General features: G+C 41.6%; 13 non-coding genes across 13 annotated transcripts; all 13 read left to right on the top strand.

The window, feature by feature from the left end:
- Positions 1-858: 858 nt before the first annotated feature.
- Positions 859-931, top strand: trnar-ccu (transfer RNA arginine (anticodon CCU)). The gene has a single exon. It is a non-coding gene; the product is annotated as a tRNA-Arg (tRNA).
- Positions 932-938: 7 nt separating this feature from the next.
- trnam-cau (transfer RNA methionine (anticodon CAU)) lies at positions 939-1010 on the top strand. Its single transcript has one exon. It is a non-coding gene; the product is annotated as a tRNA-Met (tRNA).
- An 899-nt stretch (positions 1011-1909) lies between these two features.
- trnar-ccu (transfer RNA arginine (anticodon CCU)) lies at positions 1910-1982 on the top strand. The gene has a single exon. It is a non-coding gene; the product is annotated as a tRNA-Arg (tRNA).
- Positions 1983-1989: 7 nt separating this feature from the next.
- Positions 1990-2061, top strand: trnam-cau (transfer RNA methionine (anticodon CAU)). Its single transcript has one exon. It is a non-coding gene; the product is annotated as a tRNA-Met (tRNA).
- Positions 2062-2960: 899 nt separating this feature from the next.
- On the top strand, positions 2961-3033 carry trnar-ccu (transfer RNA arginine (anticodon CCU)). Its single transcript has one exon. It is a non-coding gene; the product is annotated as a tRNA-Arg (tRNA).
- A 7-nt stretch (positions 3034-3040) lies between these two features.
- trnam-cau (transfer RNA methionine (anticodon CAU)) lies at positions 3041-3112 on the top strand. The gene has a single exon. It is a non-coding gene; the product is annotated as a tRNA-Met (tRNA).
- A 979-nt stretch (positions 3113-4091) lies between these two features.
- trnam-cau (transfer RNA methionine (anticodon CAU)) lies at positions 4092-4163 on the top strand. The gene has a single exon. It is a non-coding gene; the product is annotated as a tRNA-Met (tRNA).
- Positions 4164-6117: 1954 nt separating this feature from the next.
- Positions 6118-6190, top strand: trnar-ccu (transfer RNA arginine (anticodon CCU)). The gene has a single exon. It is a non-coding gene; the product is annotated as a tRNA-Arg (tRNA).
- A 981-nt stretch (positions 6191-7171) lies between these two features.
- Positions 7172-7244, top strand: trnar-ccu (transfer RNA arginine (anticodon CCU)). The gene has a single exon. It is a non-coding gene; the product is annotated as a tRNA-Arg (tRNA).
- Positions 7245-9276: 2032 nt separating this feature from the next.
- On the top strand, positions 9277-9349 carry trnar-ccu (transfer RNA arginine (anticodon CCU)). The gene has a single exon. It is a non-coding gene; the product is annotated as a tRNA-Arg (tRNA).
- Positions 9350-9356: 7 nt separating this feature from the next.
- trnam-cau (transfer RNA methionine (anticodon CAU)) lies at positions 9357-9428 on the top strand. Its single transcript has one exon. It is a non-coding gene; the product is annotated as a tRNA-Met (tRNA).
- Positions 9429-11378: 1950 nt separating this feature from the next.
- Positions 11379-11451, top strand: trnar-ccu (transfer RNA arginine (anticodon CCU)). Its single transcript has one exon. It is a non-coding gene; the product is annotated as a tRNA-Arg (tRNA).
- Positions 11452-11458: 7 nt separating this feature from the next.
- trnam-cau (transfer RNA methionine (anticodon CAU)) lies at positions 11459-11530 on the top strand. Its single transcript has one exon. It is a non-coding gene; the product is annotated as a tRNA-Met (tRNA).
- The last annotated feature ends 869 nt before the right edge of the window (positions 11531-12399 follow it).

The raw sequence follows: 12399 nt of genomic DNA, 5'->3' as shown, positions 1-12399 counted from the left end.
ATAGCACACCTTTCAATGTCAGAGGGGTGTGAGTCAAAAATTGATAGAAAGCCTCTAAAGACAGGGTGAATTCACTCTATAGCATTTCTTTCAATGTTTTAATTTAATGAAACTCTTCAAGGCACTTCATGCTTCACTCTAGCAAATCCCAATAGACACTCAAAATAACCTACAAATTCAAGCTTGTGTTGTAAAAAATTTAAGTCCCTTTCAAGAAAGTGAATGAAAATGGTGCTCGACAAGATGTTTAGAAGTAGACCTGGAAATTTCAAAACTTAAAAGCATGTTTGCCAAGCTGATATGTTCATATGCTTGTACAAAAGATCTGCCAATTCCCTTGAGCCATGAGGTTGATTTGCTGACAACAGATGGCGTGATGACAAGGGGTAATGTCGAGAGATGTGTTACATTGGCCTATCTTATCAAAGATCTCTTGCTGAATCTTCTCCAGGACCTCCAGACTTCTACATATTTGGCCAAAAGAGGTGATGCGGAACAACGTGTGGATTTTTCAAATGTCACTGGATGTCAAAGATTGGGTGAAAGGGAAACTGAAATCCAGAAAGATTGAAAATACAAAAGATCTGCTAAGTCCCCTGCTCAGTAGGTGAAAGGGAAACTGAAATTCATAATGATTGAAATGACAAAAGATCTGCTAATTCCCTTCAGCTATGGTCGTGTTTGCACAAAGCAGTACAGAAACAAAATTGAGTTGAAGCATTGTACTGACTTTTCATTTTTCTGTCTCTCAGGTGTCTGACTAGAACAGACTGTACTGAGAACAGAGCCCTCTGATATATTCCAGAAGTATAGGTTGCGTTCATCGTGGGTACTGGACATCCGCAAGCTTTAGCAAGAGCCCCAGTGGCCTAATGGATAAGGCACTGGCCTCCTAAGCCAGGGATTGTGGGTTCGAGTCCCATCTGGGGTGCTGGGAAAGCAGAGTGGCGCAGCGGAAGCGTGCTGGGCCCATAACCCAGAGGTCGATGGATCGAAACCATCCTCTGCTAAGTCAGCTTTAGTCCTAAAAAAGCATTCCTTTAGTCCAAAAATAGCACACCTTTCAATGTCAGAGGGGTGTGAGTCAAAAATTGATAGAAAGCCTCTAAAGACAGGGTGAATTCACTCTATAGCATTTCTTTCAATGTTTTAATTTAATGAAACTCTTCAAGGCACTTCATGCTTCACTCTAGCAAATCCCAATAGACACTCAAAATAACCTACAAATTCAAGCTTGTGTTGTAAAAAATGTAAGTCCCTTTCAAGAAAGTGAATGAAAATGGTGCTCGACAAGATGTTTAGAAGTAGACCTGGAAATTTCAAAACTTAAAAGCATGTTTGCCAAGTTGATATGTTCATATGCTTGTACAAAAGATCTGCTAATTCCCTTGAGCCATGAGGTTGATTTGCTGACAACAGATGGCGTGATGACAAGGGGTAATGTCGAGAGATGTGTTACACTGGCCTATCTTATCAAAGATCTCTTGCTGAATCTTCTCCAGGACCTCCAGACTTCTACATATTTGGCCAAAAGAATGGACGCGGAACAACGTGTGGATTTTTCAAATGTCACTGGATATCAAAGATTGGGTGAAAGGGAAACTGAAATCCAGAAAGATTGAAAATACAAAAGATCTGCTAAGTCCCCTGCTCAGTGGGTGAAAGGGAAACTGAAATTCATAATGATTGAAATGACAAAAGATCTGCTAATTCCCTTCAGCTATGGTCGTGTTTGCACAAAGCAGTACAGAAACAAAATTGAGTTGAAGCATTGTACTGACTTTTCATTTTTCTGTCTCTCAGGTGTCTGACTAGAACAGACTGTACTGAGAACAGAGCCCTCTGATATATTCCAGAAGTATAGGTTGCGTTCATCGTGGGTGCTGGACATCCGCAAGCTTTAGCAAGAGCCCCAGTGGCCTAATGGATAAGGCACTGGCCTCCTAAGCCAGGGATTGTGGGTTCGAGTCCCATCTGAGGTGCTGGGAAAGCAGAGTGGCGCAGCGGAAGCGTGCTGGGCCCATAACCCAGAGGTCGATGGATCGAAACCATCCTCTGCTAAGTCAGCTTTAGTCCTAAAAAAGCATTCCTTTAGTCCAAAAATAGCACACCTTTCAATGTCAGAGGGGTGTGAGTCAAAAATTGATAGAAAGCCTCTAAAGACAGGGTGAATTCACTCTATAGCATTTCTTTCAATGTTTTAATTTAATGAAACTCTTCAAGGCACTTCATGCTTCACTCTAGCAAATCCCAATAGACACTCAAAATAACCTACAAATTCAAGCTTGTGTTGTAAAAAATTTAAGTCCCTTTCAAGAAAGTGAATGAAAATGGTGCTCGACAAGATGTTTAGAAGTAGACCTGGAAATTTCAAAACTTAAAAGCATGTTTGCCAAGCTGATATGTTCATATGCTTGTACAAAAGATCTGCCAATTCCCTTGAGCCATGATGTTGATTTGCTGACAACAGATGGCGTGATGACAAGGGGTAATGTCGAGAGATGTGTTACATTGGCCTATCTTATCAAAGATCTCTTGCTGAATCTTCTCCAGGACCTCCAGACTTCTACATATTTGGCCAAAAGAGGTGACGCGGAACAACGTGTGGATTTTTCAAATGTCACTGGATGTCAAAGATTGGGTGAAAGGGAAACTGAAATCCAGAAAGATTGAAAATACAAAAGATCTGCTAAGTCCCCTGCTCAGTGGGTGAAAGGGAAACTGAAATTCATAATGATTGAAATGACAAAAGATCTGCTAATTCCCTTCAGCTATGGTCGTGTTTGCACAAAGCAGTACAGAAACAAAATTGAGTTGAAGCATTGTACTGACTTTTCATTTTTCTGTCTCTCAGGTGTCTGATTAAAACAGACTGTACTGAGAACAGAGCCCTCTGATATATTCCAGAAGTATAGGTTGCGTTCATCGTGGGTACTGGACATCCGCAAGCTTTAGCAAGAGCCCCAGTGGCCTAATGGATAAGGCACTGGCCTCCTAAGCCAGGGATTGTGGGTTCGAGTCCCATCTGGGGTGCTGGGAAAGCAGAGTGGCGCAGCGGAAGCGTGCTGGGCCCATAACCCAGAGGTCGATGGATCGAAACCATCCTCTGCTAAGTCAGCTTTAGTCCTAAAAAAGCATTCCTTTAGTCCAAAAATAGCACACCTTTCAATGTCAGAGGGGTGTGAGTCAAAAATTGATAGAAAGCCTCTAAAGACAGGGTGAATTCACTCTATAGCATTTCTTTCAATGTTTTAATTTAATGAAACTCTTCAAGGCACTTCATGCTTCACTCTAGCAAATCCCAATAGACACTCAAAATAACCTACAAATTCAAGCTTGTGTTGTAAAAAATTTAAGTCCCTTTCAAGAAAGTGAATGAAAATGGTGCTCGACAAGATGTTTAGAAGTAGACCTGGAAATTTCAAAACTTAAAAGCATGTTTGCCAAGCTGATATGTTCATATGCTTGTACAAAAGATCTGCCAATTCCCTTGAGCCATGAGGTTGATTTGCTGACAACAGATGGCGTGATGACAAGGGGTAATGTCGAGAGATGTGTTACATTGGCCTATCTTATCAAAGATCTCTTGCTGAATCTTCTCCAGGACCTCCAGACTTCTACATATTTGGCCAAAAGAGGTGATGCGGAACAACGTGTGGATTTTTCAAATGTCACTGGATGTCAAAGATTGGGTGAAAGGGAAACTGAAATCCAGAAAGATTGAAAATACAAAAGATCTGCTAAGTCCCCTGCTCAGTAGGTGAAAGGGAAACTGAAATTCATAATGATTGAAATGACAAAAGATCTGCTAATTCCCTTCAGCTATGGTCGTGTTTGCACAAAGCAGTACAGAAACAAAATTGAGTTGAAGCATTGTACTGACTTTTCATTTTTCTGTCTCTCAGGTGTCTGACTAGAACAGACTGTACTGAGAACAGAGCCCTCTGATATATTCCAGAAGTATAGGTTGCGTTCATCGTGGGTACTGGACATCCGCAAGCTTTAGCAAGAGCCCCAGTGGCCTAATGGATAAGGCACTGCCCTCCTAAGCCAGGGATTGTGGGTTCGAGTCCCATCTGGGGTGCTGGGAAAGCAGAGTGGCGCAGCGGAAGCGTGCTGGGCCCATAACCCAGAGGTCGATGGATCGAAACCATCCTCTGCTAAGTCAGCTTTAGTCCTAAAAAAGCATTCCTTTAGTCCAAAAATAGCACACCTTTCAATGTCAGAGGGGTGTGAGTCAAAAATTGATAGAAAGCCTCTAAAGACAGGGTGAATTCACTCTATAGCATTTCTTTCAATGTTTTAATTTAATGAAACTCTTCAAGGCACTTCATGCTTCACTCTAGCAAATCCCAATAGACACTCAAAATAACCTACAAATTCAAGCTTGTGTTGTAAAAAATGTAAGTCCCTTTCAAGAAAGTGAATGAAAATGGTGCTCGACAAGATGTTTAGAAGTAGACCTGGAAATTTCAAAACTTAAAAGCATGTTTGCCAAGTTGATATGTTCATATGCTTGTACAAAAGATCTGCTAATTCCCTTGAGCCATGAGGTTGATTTGCTGACAACAGATGGCGTGATGACAAGGGGTAATGTCGAGAGATGTGTTACACTGGCCTATCTTATCAAAGATCTCTTGCTAAATCTTCTCCAGGACCTCCAGACTTCTCCTACATATTTGGCCAAAAGAATGGACGCGGAACAACGTGTGGATTTTTCAAATGTCACTGGATATCAAAGATTGGGTGAAAGGGAAACTGAAATCCAGAAAGATTGAAAATACAAAAGATCTGCTAAGTCCCCTGCTCAGTGGGTGAAAGGGAAACTGAAATTCATAATGATTGAAATGACAAAAGATCTGCTAATTCCCTTCAGCTATGGTCGTGTTTGCACAAAGCAGTACAGAAACAAAATTGAGTTGAAGCATTGTACTGACTTTTCATTTTTCTGTCTCTCAGGTGTCTGACTAGAACAGACTGTACTGAGAACAGAGCCCTCTGATATATTCCAGAAGTATAGGTTGCGTTCATCGTGGGTACTGGACATCCGCAAGCTTTAGCAAGAGCCCCAGTGGCCTAATGGATAAGGCACTTGCCTCCTAAGCCAGGGATTGTGGGTTCGAGTCCCATCTGGGGTGCTGGGAAAGCAGAGTGGCGCAGCGTAAGCGTGCTGGGCCCATAACCCAGAGGTCGATGGATCGAAACCATCCTCTGCTAAGTCACCTTTAGTCCTAAAAAAGCATTCCTTTAGTCCAAAAATAGCACACCTTTCAATGTCAGAGGGGTGTGAGTCAAAAATTGATAGAAAGCCTCTAAAGACAGGGTGAATTCACTCTATAGCATTTCTTTCAATGTTTTAATTTAATGAAACTCTTCAAGGCACTTCATGCTTCACTCTAGCAAATCCCAATAGACACTCAAAATAACCTACAAATTCAAGCTTGTGTTGTAAAAAATGTAAGTGCCTTTCAAGAAAGTGAATGAAAATGGTGCTCGACAAGATGTTTAGAAGTAGACCTGGAAATTTCAAAACTTAAAAGCATGTTTGCCAAGTTGATATGTTCATATGCTTGTACAAAAGATCTGCTAATTCCCTTGAGCCATGAGGTTGATTTGCTGACAACAGATGGCGTGATGACAAGGGGTAATGTCGAGAGATGTGTTACACTGGCCTATCTTATCAAAGATCTCTTGCTGAATCTTCTCCAGGACCTCCAGACTTCTACATATTTGGCCAAAAGAATGGACGCGGAACAACGTGTGGATTTTTCAAATGTCACTGGATATCAAAGATTGGGTGAAAGGGAAACTGAAATCCAGAAAGATTGAAAATACAAAAGATCTGCTAAGTCCCCTGCTCAGTGGGTGAAAGGGAAACTGAAATTCATAATGATTGAAATGACAAAAGATCTGCTAATTCCCTTCAGCTATGGTCGTGTTTGCACAAAGCAGTACAGAAACAAAATTGAGTTGAAGCATTGTACTGACTTTTCATTTTTCTGTCTCTCAGGTGTCTGACTAGAACAGACTGTACTGAGAACAGAGCCCTCTGATATATTCCAGAAGTATAGGTTGCGTTCATCGTGGGTACTGGACATCCGCAAAGCTTTAGCAAGAGCCCCAGTGGCCTAATGGATAAGGCACTGGCCTCCTAAGCCAGGGATTGTGGGTTCGAGTCCCATCTGAGGTGCTGGGAAAGCAGAGTGGCGCAGCGGAAGCGTGCTGTGCCCATAACCCAGAGGTCGATGGATCGAAACCATCCTCTGCTAAGTCAGCTTTAGTCCTAAAAAAGCATTCCTTTAGTCCAAAAATAGCACACCTTTCAATGTCAGAGGGGTGTGAGTCAAAAATTGATAGAAAGCCTCTAAAGACAGGGTGAATTCACTCTATAGCATTTCTTTCAATGTTTTAATTTAATGAAACTCTTCAAGGAACTTCATGCTTCACTCTAGCAAATCCCAATAGACACTCAAAATAACCTACAAATTCAAGCTTGTGTTGTAAAAAATGTAAGTCCCTTTCAAGAAAGTGAATGAAAATGGTGCTCGACAAGATGTTTAGAAGTAGACCTGGAAATTTCAAAACTTAAAAGCATGTTTGCCAAGTTGATATGTTCATATGCTTGTACAAAAGATCTGCTAATTCCCTTGAGCCATGAGGTTGATTTGCTGACAACAGATGGCGTGATGACAAGGGGTAATGTCGAGAGATGTGTTACACTGGCCTATCTTATCAAAGATCTCTTGCTAAATCTTCTCCAGGACCTCCAGACTTCTCCTACATATTTGGCCAAAAGAATGGACGCGGAACAACGTGTGGATTTTTCAAATGTCACTGGATATCAAAGATTGGGTGAAAGGGAAACTGAAATCCAGAAAGATTGAAAATACAAAAGATCTGCTAAGTCCCCTGCTCAGTGGGTGAAAGGGAAACTGAAATTCATAATGATTGAAATGACAAAAGATCTGCTAATTCCCTTCAGCTATGGTCGTGTTTGCACAAAGCAGTACAGAAACAAAATTGAGTTGAAGCATTGTACTGACTTTTCATTTTTCTGTCTCTCAGGTGTCTGACTAGAACAGACTGTACTGAGAACAGAGCCCTCTGATATATTCCAGAAGTATAGGTTGCGTTCATCGTGGGTACTGGACATCCGCAAGCTTTAGCAAGAGCCCCAGTGGCCTAATGGATAAGGCACTGGCCTCCTAAGCCAGGGATTGTGGGTTCGAGTCCCATCTGAGGTGCTGGGAAAGCAGAGTGGCGCAGCGGAAGTGTGCTGTGCCCATAACCCAGAGGTCGATGGATCGAAACCATCCTCTGCTAAGTCAGCTTTAGTCCTAAAAAAGCATTCCTTTAGTCCAAAAATAGCACACCTTTCAATGTCAGAGGGGTGTGAGTCAAAAATTGATAGAAAGCCTCTAAAGACAGGGTGAATTCACTCTATAGCATTTCTTTCAATGTTTTAATTTAATGAAACTCTTCAAGGAACTTCATGCTTCACTCTAGCAAATCCCAATAGACACTCAAAATAACCTACAAATTCAAGCTTGTGTTGTAAAAAATGTAAGTCCCTTTCAAGAAAGTGAATGAAAATGGTGCTCGACAAGATGTTTAGAAGTAGACCTGGAAATTTCAAAACTTAAAAGCATGTTTGCCAAGTTGATATGTTCATATGCTTGTACAAAAGATCTGCTAATTCCCTTGAGCCATGAGGTTGATTTGCTGACAACAGATGGCGTGATGACAAGGGGTAATGTCGAGAGATGTGTTACACTGGCCTATCTTATCAAAGATCTCTTGCTAAATCTTCTCCAGGACCTCCAGACTTCTCCTACATATTTGGCCAAAAGAATGGACGCGGAACAACGTGTGGATTTTTCAAATGTCACTGGATATCAAAGATTGGGTGAAAGGGAAACTGAAATCCAGAAAGATTGAAAATACAAAAGATCTGCTAAGTCCCCTGCTCAGTGGGTGAAAGGGAAACTGAAATTCATAATGATTGAAATGACAAAAGATCTGCTAATTCCCTTCAGCTATGGTCGTGTTTGCACAAAGCAGTACAGAAACAAAATTGAGTTGAAGCATTGTACTGACTTTTCATTTTTCTGTCTCTCAGGTGTCTGACTAGAACAGACTGTACTGAGAACAGAGCCCTCTGATATATTCCAGAAGTATAGGTTGCGTTCATCGTGGGTACTGGACATCCGCAAGCTTTAGCAAGAGCCCCAGTGGCCTAATGGATAAGGCACTTGCCTCCTAAGCCAGGGATTGTGGGTTCGAGTCCCATCTGGGGTGCTGGGAAAGCAGAGTGGCGCAGCGTAAGCGTGCTGGGCCCATAACCCAGAGGTCGATGGATCGAAACCATCCTCTGCTAAGTCACCTTTAGTCCTAAAAAAGCATTCCTTTAGTCCAAAAATAGCACACCTTTCAATGTCAGAGGGGTGTGAGTCAAAAATTGATAGAAAGCCTCTAAAGACAGGGTGAATTCACTCTATAGCATTTCTTTCAATGTTTTAATTTAATGAAACTCTTCAAGGCACTTCATGCTTCACTCTAGCAAATCCCAATAGACACTCAAAATAACCTACAAATTCAAGCTTGTGTTGTAAAAAATGTAAGTGCCTTTCAAGAAAGTGAATGAAAATGGTGCTCGACAAGATGTTTAGAAGTAGACCTGGAAATTTCAAAACTTAAAAGCATGTTTGCCAAGTTGATATGTTCATATGCTTGTACAAAAGATCTGCTAATTCCCTTGAGCCATGAGGTTGATTTGCTGACAACAGATGGCGTGATGACAAGGGGTAATGTCGAGAGATGTGTTACACTGGCCTATCTTATCAAAGATCTCTTGCTGAATCTTCTCCAGGACCTCCAGACTTCTACATATTTGGCCAAAAGAATGGACGCGGAACAACGTGTGGATTTTTCAAATGTCACTGGATATCAAAGATTGGGTGAAAGGGAAACTGAAATCCAGAAAGATTGAAAATACAAAAGATCTGCTAAGTCCCCTGCTCAGTGGGTGAAAGGGAAACTGAAATTCATAATGATTGAAATGACAAAAGATCTGCTAATTCCCTTCAGCTATGGTCGTGTTTGCACAAAGCAGTACAGAAACAAAATTGAGTTGAAGCATTGTACTGACTTTTCATTTTTCTGTCTCTCAGGTGTCTGACTAGAACAGACTGTACTGAGAACAGAGCCCTCTGATATATTCCAGAAGTATAGGTTGCGTTCATCGTGGGTACTGGACATCCGCAAGCTATAGCAAGAGCCCCAGTGGCCTAATGGATAAGGCACTGGCCTCCTAAGCCAGGGATTGTGGGTTCGAGTCCCATCTGGGGTGCTGGGAAAGCAGAGTGGCGCAGCGGAAGCGTGCTGGGCCCATAACCCAGAGGTCGATGGATCGAAACCATCCTCTGCTAAGTCAGCTTTAGTCCTAAAAAAGCATTCCTTTAGTCCAAAAATAGCACACCTTTCAATGTCAGAGGGGTGTGAGTCAAAAATTGATAGAAAGCCTCTAAAGACAGGGTGAATTCACTCTATAGCATTTCTTTCAATGTTTTAATTTAATGAAACTCTTCAAGGCACTTCATGCTTCACTCTAGCAAATCCCAATAGACACTCAAAATAACCTACAAATTCAAGCTTGTGTTGTAAAAAATTTAAGTCCCTTTCAAGAAAGTGAATGAAAATGGTGCTCGACAAGATGTTTAGAAGTAGACCTGGAAATTTCAAAACTTAAAAGCATGTTTGCCAAGCTGATATGTTCATATGCTTGTACAAAAGATCTGCCAATTCCCTTGAGCCATGAGGTTGATTTGCTGATAACAGATGGCGTGATGACAAGGGGTAATGTCGAGAGATGTGTTACATTGGCCTATCTTATCAAAGATCTCTTGCTGAATCTTCTCCAGGACCTCCAGACTTCTACATATTTGGCCAAAAGAGGTGACGCGGAACAACGTGTGGATTTTTCAAATGTCACTGGATGTCAAAAATTGGGTGAAAGGGAAACTGAAATCCAGAAAGATTGAAAATACAAAAGATCTGCTAAGTCCCCTGCTCAGTGGGTGAAAGGGAAACTGAAATTCATAATGATTGAAATGACAAAAGATCTGCTAATTCCCTTCAGCTATGGTCGTGTTTGCACAAAGCAGTACAGAAACAAAATTGAGTTGAAGCATTGTACTGACTTTTCATTTTTCTGTCTCTCAGGTGTCTGACTAGAACAGACTGTACTGAGAACAGAGCCCTCTGATATATTCCAGAAGTATAGGTTGCGTTCATCGTGGGTACTGGACATCCGCAAGCTTTAGCAAGATCCCCAGTGGCCTAATGCATAAGGCACTGGCCTCCTAAGCCAGGGAATGTGGGTTCGAGTCCCATCTGGGGTGCTGGGAAAGCAGAGTGGCACAGCGGAAGCGTGCTGGGCCCATAACCCAGAGGTCGATGGATCGAAACCATCCTCTGCTAAGTCAGCTTTAGTCCTAAAAAAGCATTCCTTTAGTCCAAAAATAGCACACCTTTCAATGTCAGAGGGGTGTGAGTCAAAAATTGATAGAAAGCCTCTAAAGACAGGGTGAATTCACTCTATAGCATTTCTTTCAATGTTTTAATTTAATGAAACTCTTCAAGGCACTTCATGCTTCACTCTAGCAAATCCCAATAGACACTCAAAATAACCTACAAATTCAAGCTTGTGTTGTAAAAAATTTAAGTCCCTTTCAAGAAAGTGAATGAAAATGGTGCTCGACAAGATGTTTAGAAGTAGACCTGGAAATTTCAAAACTTAAAAGCATGTTTGCCAAGTTGATATGTTCATATGCTTGTACAAAAGATCTGCTAATTCCCTTGAGCCATGAGGTTGATTTGCTGACAACAGATGGCGTGATGACAAGGGGTAATGTCGAGAGATGTGTTACATTGGCCTATCTTATCAAAGATCTCTTGCTGAATCTTCTCCAGGACCTCCAGACTTCTACATATTTGGCCAAAAGAGGTGACGCGGAACAACGTGTGGATTTTTCAAATGTCACTGGATGTCAAAGATTGGGTGAAAGGGAAACTGAAATCCAGAAAGATTGAAAATACAAAAGATCTGCTAAGTCCCCTGCTCAGTGGGTGAAAGGGAAACAGAAATTCATAATGATTGAAATGACAAAAGATCTGCTAATTCCCTTCAGCTATGGTCGTGTTTGCACAAAGCAGTACAGAAACAAAATTGAGTTGAAGCATTGTACTGACTTTTCATTTTTCTGTCTCTCAGGTGTCTGACTAGAACAGACTGTACTGAGAACAGAGCCCTCTGATATATTCCAGAAGTATAGGTTGCGTTCATCGTGGGTACTGGACATCCGCAAGCTTTAGCAAGAGCCCCAGTGGCCTAATGGATAAGGCACTGGCCTCCTAAGCCAGGGATTGTGGGTTCGAGTCCCATCTGGGGTGCTGGGAAAGCAGAGTGGCGCAGCGGAAGCGTGCTGGGCCCATAACCCAGAGGTCGATGGATCGAAACCATCCTCTGCTAAGTCAGCTTTAGTCCTAAAAAAGCATTCCTTTAGTCCAAAAATAGCACACCTTTCAATGTCAGAGGGGTGTGAGTCAAAAATTGATAGAAAGCCTCTAAAGACAGGGTGAATTCACTCTATAGCATTTCTTTCAATGTTTTAATTTAATGAAACTCTTCAAGGCACTTCATGCTTCACTCTAGCACATCCCAATAGACACTCAAAATAACCTACAAATTCAAGCTTGTGTTGTAAAAAATGTAAGTCCCTTTCAAGAAAGTGAATGAAAATGGTGCTCGACAAGATGTTTAGAAGTAGACCTGGAAATTTCAAAACTTAAAAGCATGTTTGCCAAGTTCATATGCTTGTACAAAAGATCTGCTAATTCCCTTGAGCCATGAGGTTGATTTGCTGACAACAGATGGCGTGATGACAAGGGGTAATGTCGAGAGATGTGTTACACTGGCCTATCTTATCAAAGATCTCTTGCTGAATCTTCTCCAGGACCTCCAGACTTCTCCTACATATTTGGCCAAAAGAGGTGACGCGGAACAACGTGTGGATTTTTCAAATGTCACTGGATATCAAAGATTGGGTGAAAGGGAAACTGAAATCCAGAAAGATTGAAAATACAAAAGATCTGCTAAGTCCCCTGCTCAGTGGGTGAAAGGGAAACTGAAATTCATAATGACTGAAATGACAAAAGATTTGCTAATTCCCTTCAGCTATGGTCGTGTTTGCACAAAGCAGTACAGAAACAAAATTGAGTTGAAGCATTGTACTGACTTTTCATTTTTCTGTCTCTCAGGTGTCTGACTAGAACAGACTGTACTGAGAACAGAGCCCTCTGATATATTCCAGAAGTATAGGTTGCGTTCATCGTGGGTAC

The sequence above is a fragment of the Brachyhypopomus gauderio genome, unplaced genomic scaffold (assembly GCF_052324685.1).
Source record: "Brachyhypopomus gauderio isolate BG-103 unplaced genomic scaffold, BGAUD_0.2 sc194, whole genome shotgun sequence".
NCBI lineage: Eukaryota > Metazoa > Chordata > Actinopteri > Gymnotiformes > Hypopomidae > Brachyhypopomus > Brachyhypopomus gauderio.
This window is presented reverse-complemented; position numbering and strand designations above follow the sequence as displayed.